This window comes from Pieris napi, chromosome 17, assembly GCF_905475465.1.
Source record: "Pieris napi chromosome 17, ilPieNapi1.2, whole genome shotgun sequence".
NCBI lineage: Eukaryota > Metazoa > Arthropoda > Insecta > Lepidoptera > Pieridae > Pieris > Pieris napi.
In genome coordinates this window covers 7528631-7543680 of record NC_062250.1, presented here as the reverse complement: position 1 = coordinate 7543680, position 15050 = coordinate 7528631, and the positions used below count along the sequence as shown (strand labels likewise).

The following is a 15050-nucleotide window of genomic DNA, read 5'->3' as shown; positions in this document are numbered from 1 at the left end:
TTTTATTATTAATTCTATCGGACTTCCTGATATTTAGCATGCTTCTTTCCATCGCCGTCTGGCATGTCTTCAGTTGCCTGGTTTGCATTTTAGTGAGTGCCCAAGTTTGGCAGCCGTATGTTAATACTGGAAGTATGCACTTGTGTTATACAGCTTTGATTTGACGTTTATTTTTATTTCTGTGTTTTTCATGATTTCCCTAAGCCCCCAGTAACATTTCCATGCTTTCCTAATTCTCTCTCCAATATATCGTTTATCAATTAATACTGTATGATTGCGGAAAAAACATCTGTACAGATATAGTACAAAAAAAATCAAGCGATATAATTATTTACAAACTTATTTTACTTACTTTAATCATAAAATCTTAGACAGAGACATATGCCGCAATAAATTCTTTTGTGTTGACAAATAACCCTAATTATACTGCTAGATTACTTAAACTAACGCGCTAGGAGTCATATAAATGACATCGTAAATACTAATTGACAGAAAGAGGCGAATTAGTTCTTTAATGCCCGCCTTCCACTGACCCATTACTGACTCCGCTATACTCGTAACGGTGATTTTCATACATATTGTGCTTCCACCAAAGCCGAGAAGAGCACAGCGGAGAAGAGCACAGCGGAGAAGAGCACAGCGGAGAGAGCGAGTTGAAAAAGTCACATATGAGGTTAGCGAGTTGACCGACTTTCCCACGGAAATGAAAATGTATGAAAATCATCGTTACGAGTATAGCGGAGTCCGCAATGTCATTAGACTGATTTAGTTTTTAATAAGAGGGACATTCAAGCCTGAAGCAAAAGCCTTCATTTTTCTCCACAATTTACGTCTACAATTATAACAAGGCTGTACGAAACTCATTTCAGAACTATTTTCTGTTTATTGGGAAAACCGATTACAAGATAGTGTTACAGTGTTTTGAATGCATTACAGTGGTACCAATTTCACATTCATTCATGTTTAGAATCTAAGGATGGCTGCTCCTATCTCAAAGTCAAAAGCCAAAAATCGTTTATTAACACAATGTACACTTATGAACGTCAAAAAAGAAATATACACTAAATACTTCTAATTTAACATTTACCGCCAGTTCTCAAATCAAGGGCGTAGAACGGAAGAGAATAACTGGCAATAAACTCTCCGCCTCTCTTTATAATCGCCAAGTTTTTTGTTTTACACAACGTTTGTAAAGAGGTGCAACCATTACAACATAATTATTACTATTTATTTATTTGGTCAGATAAAATAATCCATCATTATGTTAGTATAAACTTACGGACTAGTGTTAGTATATTATTATTAAAAAGCTTAAAATAAAAACACAAAACCCATGATAATAATAATAATAAATAATAATAAAGTAATACCTCAACGCAGCGAGAGACAGAAGTAAATACCTTTATAAGGTTCGGGCACTTCTAAATTAATAAAACAACCACATTTTCTATTAAATATATACTTTCCTAAAGCCATAACTTAATAGTTAAAAGTAGTTATATTATGTTTATAACAAATGGGGCTTAAACATAAATATATATTATCACGATTTCATACTAAAAATTGGTACAAAATTTCTTAACTATCCATATACAAAGACTGTGATAGAGTCTAGATTAGCTTCGAAATGGACTAGAAAAGATATTGCTATCAAAAATTGATTGCGGGAGGAAAGTAAAGAAGAGCTAAAATGTTTTGAAAACCCTTTGAGAGCTATGTGATGCGGAAATAGCTGGTTATATTAGTTTGGTGCAATTTCACTGTTGTTATAGTAAAAGCTTTAAAATTTAATTTTGGAAATGATAAAGGAAATTGTGCTATTTCAAAAGACTAGATTTTTAATACAAGGAATAGTGTAGGCCTATTAGTATTAGTATTTTTTTTTTAGGCCTAAAATCTACTGAAGAATACTGACACGAGTATATATCATGGACGTCGCTAAGAGAGGGGGCAGAGATGGGCAGCTGTTCGCTTTAAGAGAATTGAAGATCCAGTTGAAGTTTTCACTTTCTTTATACAACTCAATCTTTTCTCGTCCTCTGCACCTACTTCTACTGGACCTCTCCCTTGACAATCAGCTGTCGACGCTCTCCATATTTCGCGTGGCTAATACACATCTGTATGCCGTATGACGCAATCCATACAATATATTATTAACTAGTCTACAGTTTTTCTTATACCTTATTGCGTAATGCTTGTTCCAAATTTTCGCACACAGCAATATCGCACCCGCACCATTAGGCAACGTGTTAATGTCTCGCTCTTTGTGAAATATAGCCTCGAACAACAAAATTGACGAAAATTCCTATTTTCGTAAGGAAATTCGGGAGACAGATTTCTACGAAACAAGCCTTAATGGAATGTAATAGAGTCAAGCAAATATTTAGCAAATTTGATAATATCTAAGATTTAATAACAAAATGTTGTTACGGCTGTATCAATATGAAGTACTATCTATATATATATATCTACTACTGCCTATTAAGTAATAATTAACATTTAATTTGCATGACAAACAGGTAACAATTGAAGCAACAATGTAAGATAAAGGATGTAAGAAGACGATCTTATTTCTGAGAGCAGATTCGTCGATACTATCAAGACGGACATAGATGAGACTAAACAATTTCAATAATAAAAAATATAGTAAAATATTAATAAAGGTTTAGTAGGAGAATTTTATTAGTTGTTTAAATTTCATTTGCGTTTTTAACTTAAATCACTCTGATATAATACGTTATTAGAGTTGACCACAAAAACTATATACTATGCTCTACTAGAACTATTTTGGTTATTAAAATCAAGTTTTGCATAATACCATTACATACAACATTGCTTTTATTTTTTTATCAGGCGCTAATTATAAATCCTTTGTACACAACCTCGCAATCTACAAGTGGTGTAGTACTCAGTTCTATAATCAAGATAGGAGTGGACGTAAATATTTATAAAGAAAGAAGAGCTATAAAACTGATAGTCATTCGTATATAGAATCCGGGTGTAAGTGAACATGCGCATTGCTTCCCCTATTTCCGTGCCTCTCGTATCGTATAGATCTCGACATATTAACATTGTTAGTCTTTAAATAAAATAATAAGAATATGTATGAAATAGTCTGCCAAAGTTCCTTACACACGATCTATTTATAAGTTCACAATATTTTGGCAAGATCTTTGCTACCCTTACTAACTCTGCAACCCAAAAGAAAGAGAGAAAGAGAAACTTCCAGCACACTCAGTCCTGTCCCAATTTCCGCCAATTGCTGGCTTTCAGCTGCAGCAGGTCCTCCTCATCTCTGTCGATCCAGCGATACCTAGGCCAGCTTACTGATCTTCGACCACCAGGCCGGCTTAGGTGGAAGCTCACGATCATGGCTCGTTCGCCCAAGTTACCGCAGCCATCCATGGGCCTTGTATTCGCATATAAACTTGAGCTGGGTTACCAACTGTCTATTTCGGAATCTCCACGATCCCCTTGTTCGTGGCCCTAGAGTATTAGGCAATATCAACCTCTTCGACAGTAATCGTTTTATATCTTTAATCATATTATATCAATAATTAATTTGAATCTTATTTAGAAATCACAAATTCCCAACAAACTTGAGAGGGTCAAGTCCCAACTTTATATTTAATTAGCGCCTCTACACTACCCAAGAGTCTCTATTGCAAAGAAAACAAAATCAAAGGTAGATTTTTGAAGTTGTACTTCTTTAGGCGCGTTATGAAAAATTGATGAGAGTGAAATTTTACGATTGCGCGCGCACCTATGACACAAAATTGGCAGTGTGATATAGCGTGCGCGAGCGAGATGGGAATAAGACAAACTACAAGTAAAAAGAAATAGAATATGCGTGAAGCTAACTTCACGCATATTCTAGCTTAGCAGCTTAACAAGAATTTTGAATGACCATGACAATTGACATCTGACAATGACACTTACCTTTTAAACAAATATAGGAGTTTTAATTATTGTTTAAAATTAATAATTATATACCTAGTTATTTTCATTATACAAAATATTTGTGAAATAATATAAAATATTTGTGAAAAAACTGTGCTAACCTTCCTGAGTGCTTCAATACAATTGAGGTTAACTATCCGTACCTATGTATTATCGAGTATTATTGTTGATTAAAACTGAAACATGAACCATTATTCATTGCTTTTGTTTATTGCGTTTGTTACAGCAACTTTTTAGAAATATTCTACGACCCTATATATCAATAATTGAGAACAAAGATTTAAGCACGAATACTAATAAGGAGAAAATGAAGGCTTGGAGCGATATAACAGAGAAGTAAACATTTTAATTATTTAATAATTTAAAGTACCTGCATCTCAAAAAAATGACCACATTATTTAATCAAAACATCAGATTTAATCTAGCAAATATAAGGACAAGAGACAAAAAGCAATTGATGAATCAGTGGAAGTGCACTAAATTGAATACAAAAAAAGAGTTGTCATCTTATCGCCGTGAAACATCAAAAACTGGAGGTGGAACAAAGCCACCATCACCTTCTCGAGACACAATGGTTTGAAGTAGATTTCAATGAATTTGATTGTGATGGTGTCGAGGTAGGAATGTTAATTATAAATATGATGTATGGTGATGTTCAAGGTTCAACCTTTCAAGCATAGGCATATGCTTACAACATTACTTTATTCCCCTACAGGGTAGTTAGAGATATTGTAATACCTCAAAACATCCATGTTGCACTTGTAGTACCGAAACTCTGTCCTGCCAGAAGTGAGCCCATTCCCACTTATAATGGACAGTGGGTATAATACACCTTAATACCTGAGTGCGAACCACTCACCATGATACTTAAATTAATAGATGTTATTTATATATTTCAGGTTATTACAAATAAAATCATTTTGGAAACAATTGATATCCCAAAAGCAAATAAAGCCAACAATGACAAGGTAATAAATCAGTTTTGACATAACTTGAATACTAAAAAAGCCAAACAAAGGTGTGCACAACAGTGACAACATAACTTAACAATTTCATTATTTTGTAGGATTAAAGAAAGGTTAAAGAAAATCATGTCGAACTGAACAACAAGAATCCCCAAACAACTCCAAAGAAACCTACAAGGAAGACACCGGTATTATATTTAAATTATCTCTATCTCTAAATAGAATAAAAGAAAGTTGCTATCCAGGTCTGTAGCATGTGCTACAAATTATATTATTAACACATTTATATAATTATATTAATATAAATGTGTTAAAAAATTTATAATATGAATTATAAAAAATTTTAAGTTTTGCATGGACAGAGCTTAAATTAATATTCTCTTATTTGTTGCAGAAAGCAAGTAGTTTTGGAGAAGCCTCGTAGATGCACAACCAAGTAATGATTAATTTAAAATTACAAACCGAAATTCTGATGAAGACATTAGAGTCACTTAAAAATAAATAGTATAATGAAATAAAAATGTTTTAAAGATAAATAGTGTTTTATTTGTTTAATGTAAGAGAATAATAATAAATATTTATTTAATTAATTTTTCAAATGTAAACTGAACTTTATTGACTTTAATGACTCCTTTTCCAGTCTTTGATTATTTAATTGTAATAATTTATTTGCATGCAATCAAAAACTATTTTTAATAATGCCAAAGAAGTATAACTTCTTACGCGCGTACATAAGTACACGCACCCTTTTTTTTTTTATAATACATACTAGTGGACCCGACAGACGTTGTCCTGCATGATATTTAAAACGATTAGTAAAGCAAAGTATGAAAGTACCGAGTGAAGCGCCATCTGGCGGGCTGATTTGTGAATCTAAACCATTCCTAGATCCCCTTGAACACACACAAAAAATTTCATCAAAATCGGTCCAGTCGTTTGAGAGAAGTTCAGTGACATACACACTCACAGAAGAATTATATATATAAATATATATATAAATTGTAAATAGTTTATAAGAATACAATGCTCTACGCAAACGGTGGTGATCAAACTAGGGAAAATCATCTACAAAACATGAACTATATTATCCTCATAAGAGCGTTACGAATAAATACAAGATAAAAATATAATAGAGTAAAAGCTTCCATTGAAACAGTATAATATATGTGACAAGGCTCGCGATCAATCAATATTATTGCTGGGGTCTTTACGGGCTGCTTGTGACAGAAATTGATATAGCCACGGGACTATTTGGGAACAAATCGTTTGTATTTCACATAACACTCTGTTTGACTTGTTTTTAGGTTACGTGTGAGTAGGGTTTTTGTAACGTCGTATTTATGGTATGATGTAGCTAATCATATTTTTGTTTCATTTAAGAATAGCAATTTGGTAAAGGTATCCGATTTTCGCCGTAAAAAAGCTTTTGATTTTATCACCTTCAAATAAAAAATTGACTACTGATTCCAATTATTACTATTGCTATCCTGTAAAAACTTAAGTATTTTATAGAGAAAGGAAATGACCATATTTTGAAATAAATGACACCTTTAAAACATCAAAGAAGGTTTAATTTAATTTAATTTAAATAATATCATATAATACTTATTACTATAAGTATGTATGAAGGTAGAACAATATAGGACGCTATTAGAATTGTGGGAACATTTCTTGTTTGGTCAGGTTCTTGGTTAATTCCATACTCAACTATTTAAAAATTACAAGGTGAAGTAAAACGACGGCATTGTATGAAACAAATTGTCTTTGGAATACTCCTATAATAATTGTTTGGATTGCAGGTTTTACTACTTTCCTATATCCTATTGACGGCTCATTGGTCTAGTGGTTAGTACCCCTGACTGCGAATTCATGGGTCCCGGGTTCGATCCCCGGCTGAGACAAACATCGATGTGATGAGCATTTGCTGTTGTGCTTAGGTCTTGGGTGTTTAAATATGTATTTATATGTCTATCTATCTATAATATGTATGTATATCCGTTCCTAGTTCCTATAACACGCAAGCATGGAATTAGGTCAATTGGTGTGAATAATTATTGTCCAATCATAAAAAAAAGTATATAAAATATATCTATGGGACATAAAACAGTAATACCACTTGTATTAAAATTATTCAAATGGTTACAATTTAGTCTCAATTTATACACAATCTAATATATAAAATTCTCGTGTCGCGGTGTTTGTGGCTAAACTCCTCCGAAACGGCTTGACCGATTCTCATGAAACTTTGTGTGCATGTTGGGTATAACTGAGAATCGGACCACATCTATTTTTCATCCCCCTAAATATTAAGGATAATAATACCTCTAATTTTTTTTTTAATTTTTAGATAAAAAAAATTATTTTTATTTTTTTATGATACAGCACTAAAAAATACATACAAGCCTTAATTTTCATCCCTCTACGATCAACCCCTATTTTTTATTATAAATGATATACATGGCAAAACGACGTTTGCCGGATCAGCTATCTATCTATAAAACTGAAAAGCTTTTTTATTTAGCTAACGTACTAATCTCAGGAGCTTACTGGATTGAAATGAAGAAATGTTTTTGTGTTGGACTGTCCACTTATACGAAGACTATATAATAATAAATAAAAAGGCTATATATTATCCAGCTACTACCAATACCATTAATTTAAAGAGATTTTTGATTGGTTTTAGAATTGCGTATATACGACGAAAGTTTCTCAAAATATAATATTATGGTTGTCACCTTTTGATGGTAATTAAATGTATTCCAAAATCGCAGGCAAAAGCTAGAGTATCTTAAAGAACGATATTCAAATAAAATATCTGTGTTCTAAATAAAATAGGCAATAAACCTTTAATTGGTTTGTTGAGCAACGAATACACCCAAAAGGTAATATAAACTTTGAAATGAAACTTAACTTGGGTAGAATACGAAAAGAAACCTTAATTGTATAACACTGGACTAAATTTTTTACTGTGTACCTTTCAGTCTGCTTAATGTCAAACTTGGCATTATTAACAGACGGAAATTGAATTGAAACCCAAATTGGAAAAACAGGTTTTAAATTGCCAAATCTAAATTTAATTTGTATATGTTTGTTTCGCTATGATTAAAACGTATGTCAGTTAGACCCCTTTCATTTCGTTAAATAATTAGTCGGTCTTGGTCGTGGTGGAGTGTTGGGTTACTGAGACACAAAATGTTTCAGATTGGAAGTCACGAGTCTTAAAAATGCTATCAATGCTATTTCGAATTTCTTTTTTTTTTTTCATTTAAGCATTATACTATAGGATAATCCTCCAGTGACACTCTGATCTTTAAACTACAACGTAATGTGCCTTTTGCAATATAAAGATAAGGGGGCGTCCACGAATTACGTGAGGTGTTTAAGGGGGGGAGTCAAATCTCATTTAATCTTACGTTGGAGAGAGGGGGGGTCTCAGCAAATATCACGCAATTTTTTCTGATTGTAAAAAAAAATTAGGAAAACGGTTAACCCTAAAGGCCATCTCTGCAACTTCCCGCTAACTCCATACCTAAACGCTCAACATTTCACTTATTTTGTTTTAGTCGAAAATAAAAGCACGCAATTTTTTTTTTCTTTTTACAGTAACAATCCAACGCGTTTACTTAAGAAACCCACATTTTGAAAAATCTCACGTGAGATTGGGGGTGGGGGAGGGGGTTGAATAAAATCTCACGACATCTCACCAGGGGGGGGGGGCTACAGAGAATTTAAAATAACACCTCACGTAATTTATGGACGCCCCCTAATAACTTTTTATATATACATACCTATATAACATGAAATGTCAAAATCATAAAATATACAATAATAATTGCAACGAGCCGTTTTCTTTTAGCAAAATTTCCTGAATCTCGCAACCTTTACTAGGGGCATGGAGTTGACACATTTCTGTATGTTCCATTGATAGTTTTTCTTCACAGGCAATTCTGGGTCTGATATACTTTGTCGTGTATTAATAGTATTAAAAACACCGATTTATTTAAGATTTTTTCCTTTAATAGCCTAGCATAGAGAGCAGTGTTGGCCTAGTGGCTTCAGCGTGCGACTCTCATACCTGAGGTCGTCGGTTCGATCCCCGGCTGTGCACCAGAGGACTTTCTTTCTAATTACCATTTGCTCGAACGGTGAAGGAAAACATCGTGAGGATACCGACATGTTTTAGACCCAAAAAGTCGACGGCGTTTGTCAGGCACTGGAGGCTTATCACCTACTTGCCTATTAGATTTTAAAAAATGGTCATGAAAGATTCAGAAATCTGAGGCCAAGAATTAAAGAGGTTGTAGCGCCACTGATTTTTTTTTTAATAAATGTTAATTGTGCATATAGAAAAACTAATTGGTGCATGGCTAAGGTACGAACCCACGACTTGAGAGTTGCACCTAAGTGCATTTAAAACTGACTAAAAACTTAATCTTCCTTTTTATATTTCTTTTCTAACGTCAACTTCTAGGTTCATTTAAAACGTTGATGCCTTAACCGATCTTAAAATAGAGGTTTAATTACTGACTGGCTGTACAATGACCATCTTGATATAATTAGGTCAAGTTACACTTACTAAATGAGTGAACTAGCGCTACACTGGCCTCTCAGTTACAGTTCAATGTTACTTGGTGGCCTACCCTTGATAGGAGAGTTACTTAAAAATTAAGCATTAAAAATGGCTTACGAATTCCACATTTAAATTTTTACTCGAAACAAAAGTGATTTCATATTTCATTAAAAGAAAATAATTTGATTCTTTATTTCAATAAGAAATATAGTGTTTGTTATTTTATTTATACAGAAAAGTATTATGAGCGTGAGACAAGTATCTATATACTAGCTAGTATTGTCTCTATGAATACTATTAAGAATTTTAAAGTTAATCATGAAACAGTCTATCGCAGTAGTAACTGGTTGAAATAATTATATTTTACATTCTATAATTATTACATGTTTTGTTATTTTTGTTCAGGGTAAAAGCTCACCTGATGTTAAGTGACGTCCATCGACGCTCACAGTGCCAAAAGGCGCAAGGCCGGGTCTTCTAAATTCAAACGATTCATAATTTTGCGCCTTTGACAGTTGAGAAACTTGGTTAATAAATGAATGTAATAAATATCCTTAAGACAATATTTAACAAAATTCAGATAATATTTTTGGGAGCCTTTACTAAGAATAACACAACGTACGTATCAATAACAATTTTCCATGTATATGTCCACTTCCCTTCGGCCTATAAACTTGTAACAAACACTGATAGCATAAGATACACAATACCTTGGCACGTTTCCACACAGACGTGTTCAATGTGCCATTCTTTATGGCACAGCCTTTATGATTTGCGCTACTATATTGCTCTTAACACTACGGTTGCGCTTCCCAAAGTTTGTTTTGTTTTCTTATGTTTGTAGTATTAAAAGTACCGACCACTTAGTTTTACCTTTTTAAATTTATTTAGTTTTCTATTTATCCGTTTTTAATTATTATTACTAGGTTAAGAATATTGTTAATACTTTATTAACTAAATATTTTGCTGCTAATATTAATTTAACAATATAAAGAATAACTTAGTTGTTATATGTAGAAACAATTTCTAAACGAAAATGTCAATGTCGGGTGACATATTAATTGTCAATTGTTTAAGTGTGACAATTTGGCGATGTGACGTTGACGTCGTATTAGTATTGTGTAATAAGGTGTCCTTCAATTAACGGCCGCTTTCTACTGCCAATTACAGTGTGAAGTGACTCCCAGATCGGTTCAACTTCACTTACAATAACACTTTGAAACTCAACTTTCTTTATTCTATAATAAAAAATAGCTATACAAAGTCATATTTTGAGTCTGATTTATAGGATTTTAATATTAACTTTTATTTCGTTTTTAAATATTTTAGCCTTCTTATACATAAAAAAATGTATTCTTTGAGAAATATAGGTTTATGTTAAGAGCCCAATTTAAATGATGGTCGTGGCAAAGATCCATGTTTTTAAAGAAAATATTGTGTAGACAGCTTAAAATATGGCTATTTTCTATCATCTCGTCAAGGGAGCCAAAAACTTCGAAGAAATACATATTTGATGGAAGCTTTACATGAAGAATATTCAAATCTCTGGAATTGCTTGGAGGCTTTTAGCAGTGAATATATAAATGTCAATACAACTTTATAATTATTTTTTCTTAATAGTAATCATAAATACACTTATTTGTTAATATCCTGAGTTTGTATTTTTAATTAAAAAAATATTTATACTATTGTTTCTATTTAAAACTATTTCTCTCTCATCGTTAAGGCGTAAGAAACGAAAATTTTTTACTCCGACTTACTTTACAAATCCGACTATCACGAAAAACAATTTATATTTTTCTAGTTAAAATTTACAGCTTTTGTCACTCATAATCTAGTTCTAAAATAATTTTGCAATTTGTTCAGTAGACAAACCTACAAATTCAGAAACTTTAGAATGTTAGTATAGATAAAAATTTTACGCTAACCACCAAGCTTTAATATCATGTTTCAATCGATTTTCAACTCGTAATACATTAATTTTCAGTTTATGTTTGTGAAATAGACCGCTCGTAATTCAGGTGAAATATTTTATAAGCGGTACGCGGTTAGAAGTGTGCGTCAAAATATTTGCCCGCCCAAAGCCCCCCAAATGTATACTGGTGCTTATAAACGCCTGAAAATCGTAAAATAAATGTTTCAACTAAAATATACAAAACAAGTCATAATTATAGTCTTTTGAAATAAGTATAAAATGTTTTATATTTCTTATTAATACAATATAAGTCTCAATTAAATCAATATCATATAACGTATGATTTTTTTTTGTAGTGTCATGTGCGGCGATCAGGATAAATTATTCAATAGCTATTTGTTGTTTATAAATACGTTATATATACATATATGTTCGCAGAGTGAATTCACAGTAGCGATATTGTGTATATTATGTGTTTAATATTATATATTAAATTAACTACTTTATTATATTTTATTTAATGTTTCTCGACATTATCGTATTGGCATAGTCTGTAAGGATAATGTATGTATTTCTGTAATAAATAAATAAATATATAGTTCAGTGCGCACCCGATTTATAGGCGATGTGGTAGGGCGGGCGCCGTGCGTCACTTGTCTACATCGTTCGGAGCGGGAGCACGATGACTCATACTTATTTTGCGCCGATAACACAGGTGTACGATGACTCATACTTGTTTTGCGCGGATAACGCAGGTGCACGATGACTCATACTTATTTTGCGCCGATAATGCAGGTGCACGATGACTCATAATTGTTTTGCTAGTGTTGTATTTTGATTTGCGCCAATACGACCATTCTGACCGGCAGTGCGCGCTCTGCACTGGTTTTTTTTTGTCATTTATTTATTTTTTAAAATAAAATGATACTTAATATATATATATATATACTTGATTATACTTCTTTGTAATGAGTTGATCTCTGGGCTTGTTGTTCGCCCATATTGGATTATGGTACAGGCTCTTTGGCCGATGATGATGAAGTGTCGTCTTCTTCTGCCGATACGGTTATTTGTTCACCAGGTTGAGGTGCTCTACGAAGTTGATCATGAGCAACCTTTCTTGGACGTCCTGCACCCACTACCCTTTTGACTAGATAGCGATCTTTATTCAGAATTCTTGTTATCTCGTACGGCTACTAAATTTTTAATCTAACGAGGTGTGGTTGCGTGGATTATTTTCAATTATAACATAGTCTCCACGCTGAAAATGATTAATTTTTGCTTTTCTTGAATCAAATCGTAGTTTGTCTCGCTCTGCATTATGTGTCATCTTTTGGTGATCTACGAGTGTGAGTAGCTGAGGAGGAACGCAATGTCTGCGTTGTGTAAGCAAAGTGAGTGGAGCTACCCCAGTCACGCGGTGGGGAGTGCAGTTTAATGCCAATTGGAGTTCTTCAAGAGTCATGTGCCATTCTTCTGTTTCATAATTTTTGATCATAACAAGAGCATTCTTTACTGTAGCTACCACACGTTTTACTTAAACATTTCCTCGTCTGATTCCTGGTTCTATAGCATGAATCTCTATTCCTGTACTCTGTAAAAACTCTCTTCCACCATCAACTATGATTTGTATTGGAGCACCAAATAAGTGTACCGTACGTTTCAGTGCAGCCAATGTACCGTGAGGATTCTTGTTGGTTGTGTGATATAGAAGTACATATTTTGTAAAAGCATCTATAGTCACAATAACGTACTGTTGGTTTTCGGATGTTCCCAATTTGCCAGTTATGTCCATGTGTATAACTTGAAATGCAGTCGTTGGTTTCTGGATCGGATGCATTTGAGCTTGTATTGCACCCGATGGTCCCTTCGATGTTCTACAGACCACAGTTCTCAACAAATTTTCGAATACTCGTGTTCATATTATTATTAAACCAGTAGCTGTCTTTAATTTCATGCAACGTTTTCTCCCAGCCAGGGTGTTTCAATGCCATCTGGCCATCTCATCCATTATGGCTCTGAGTACTCCGTCTCGTCGTTGTTCAATCTTTAGCCAGTTGAGATCTCTAGTCTTGCTATTTACTGTAAGTTCCACCGGGTTTCTACTGAAGTAGTCAGCGTGTTGAAGTTGTTGGCCCTTACGGTATTCGACATCAAAATTAAAATTTTGTAAAAATGCCCACCAGCGGTGAATTCTAGGAAGTAGATCTTTCTTGTGCTTCGACGCCTTTAATGCATTACAGTCTGTAATGACTGTAAACTTTACTTAGGCGTGAAATGGGGTTTGTCGCCTAAGTTAACTATATGGCTATACACTGCCATAATCAGGCCAATGCTAGCCTGCGGAGCCCTTGTTTGGTGGTCAAGAACAGAACTTCAATCGGCAATTACTAAACTTGGACGCTTCCAAAGGCTTCCCTTGTCCGCTGCTAGCGGTTGCATGAAAACAACACCAACTGCATCAATGGAGATAGCCCTGCAGATCTTACCTCTAGACCTACACATACAGCAGGAGGCAGCCCTGGCTACTATCAGGCTTATGGTACTGGATCTATGGGGAAAAAAATCACTATAGTGCACACACAGCGATTCTCAATAGGGCGATAGAGTATCAACCTCTTATAGCTGCACCCTGTGATAGAATCACTACTATTTAACCAACTAATATTTAACAGGAAATATCACATACAACTGAGAGAAGAGGAACATGATCAGTCGACCATGAATGAGCTACGTATATATACAGATGAATCTAAAACAAGGTCTGGCTCAGGCGCTGGCATATTCTCTCTTGATCTCAACATCAACATACCTACTCTTAGGCACACAGAGCACGATCTTTCAATGTGAATGTGTCGCTTTAACCGAAGCAGCCAGAGCCGTGCAGCGGTTAGGGATTAATGACTTTTGCATTAATTTCGTATCCGACAGTGCATCCGTGCTGATGGCGCTCGTAAACAAAAAAAAACCAACAGTAAACTAATACTGGAGTGTCACGAAGCACTGGAAACCATAACCCGAACCAATAGGGTTACCTTGCAGTGGATAAAGGGACACAGTGGATCTCTCGGCAATTATGCAGTTGACGAACTTGCGAGAAGAGGCTCCGGAATGATGCCTGCTGACCCGTATCCGCTCCTCCCCTTCCCCTTCTCGCTGGTGCGAACCTGGATTCGCCAGAGATCCGCTGAACTCCAGCATCAACGATGGTCGTGCAGTGCGGTCTGCAAACAGTCCAAAATGGCTCTGCCAGCAGTGAACCCGCAACTGACAAAGCGACTACTAAGCTTAAATAGAACCAACCTTAAAACAATGATAGGGACAATAACGGGTAATTGTTTCCTAAATAAACATCTTTTTGTCCTAGGCGCGACAGACAGCCCCTTGTGCAGAGGCTGTTTCAGCGCAGAGGAAACAGTCACCCACGTAGTCCTGGAATGTGGCTAATCAACGTGCAGAAATCCTTGGAACAGTGAGGTCGCTCCGGGAAGCCTGTGAAGTGTCCAGGAGACTTCTGTGCTTCTGGAAGGAGCTAGGCTGGCTAAATTAGCCAGGACTTTAACGCACAACGGACCAATCAGGAGTGTAATTGCGGAAAATGAGTCCAACAACCCTAATCCTAACCCCGTGTTTTCGTTTC

General features: G+C 34.6%; 1 pseudogene; it reads right to left on the bottom strand.

Annotated features, from left to right (window-relative positions):
• Positions 1-12324: 12324 nt before the first annotated feature.
• On the bottom strand, positions 12325-14844 carry LOC125058024 (annotated as a pseudogene).
• Between the last annotated feature and the right edge of the window lie 206 nt (positions 14845-15050).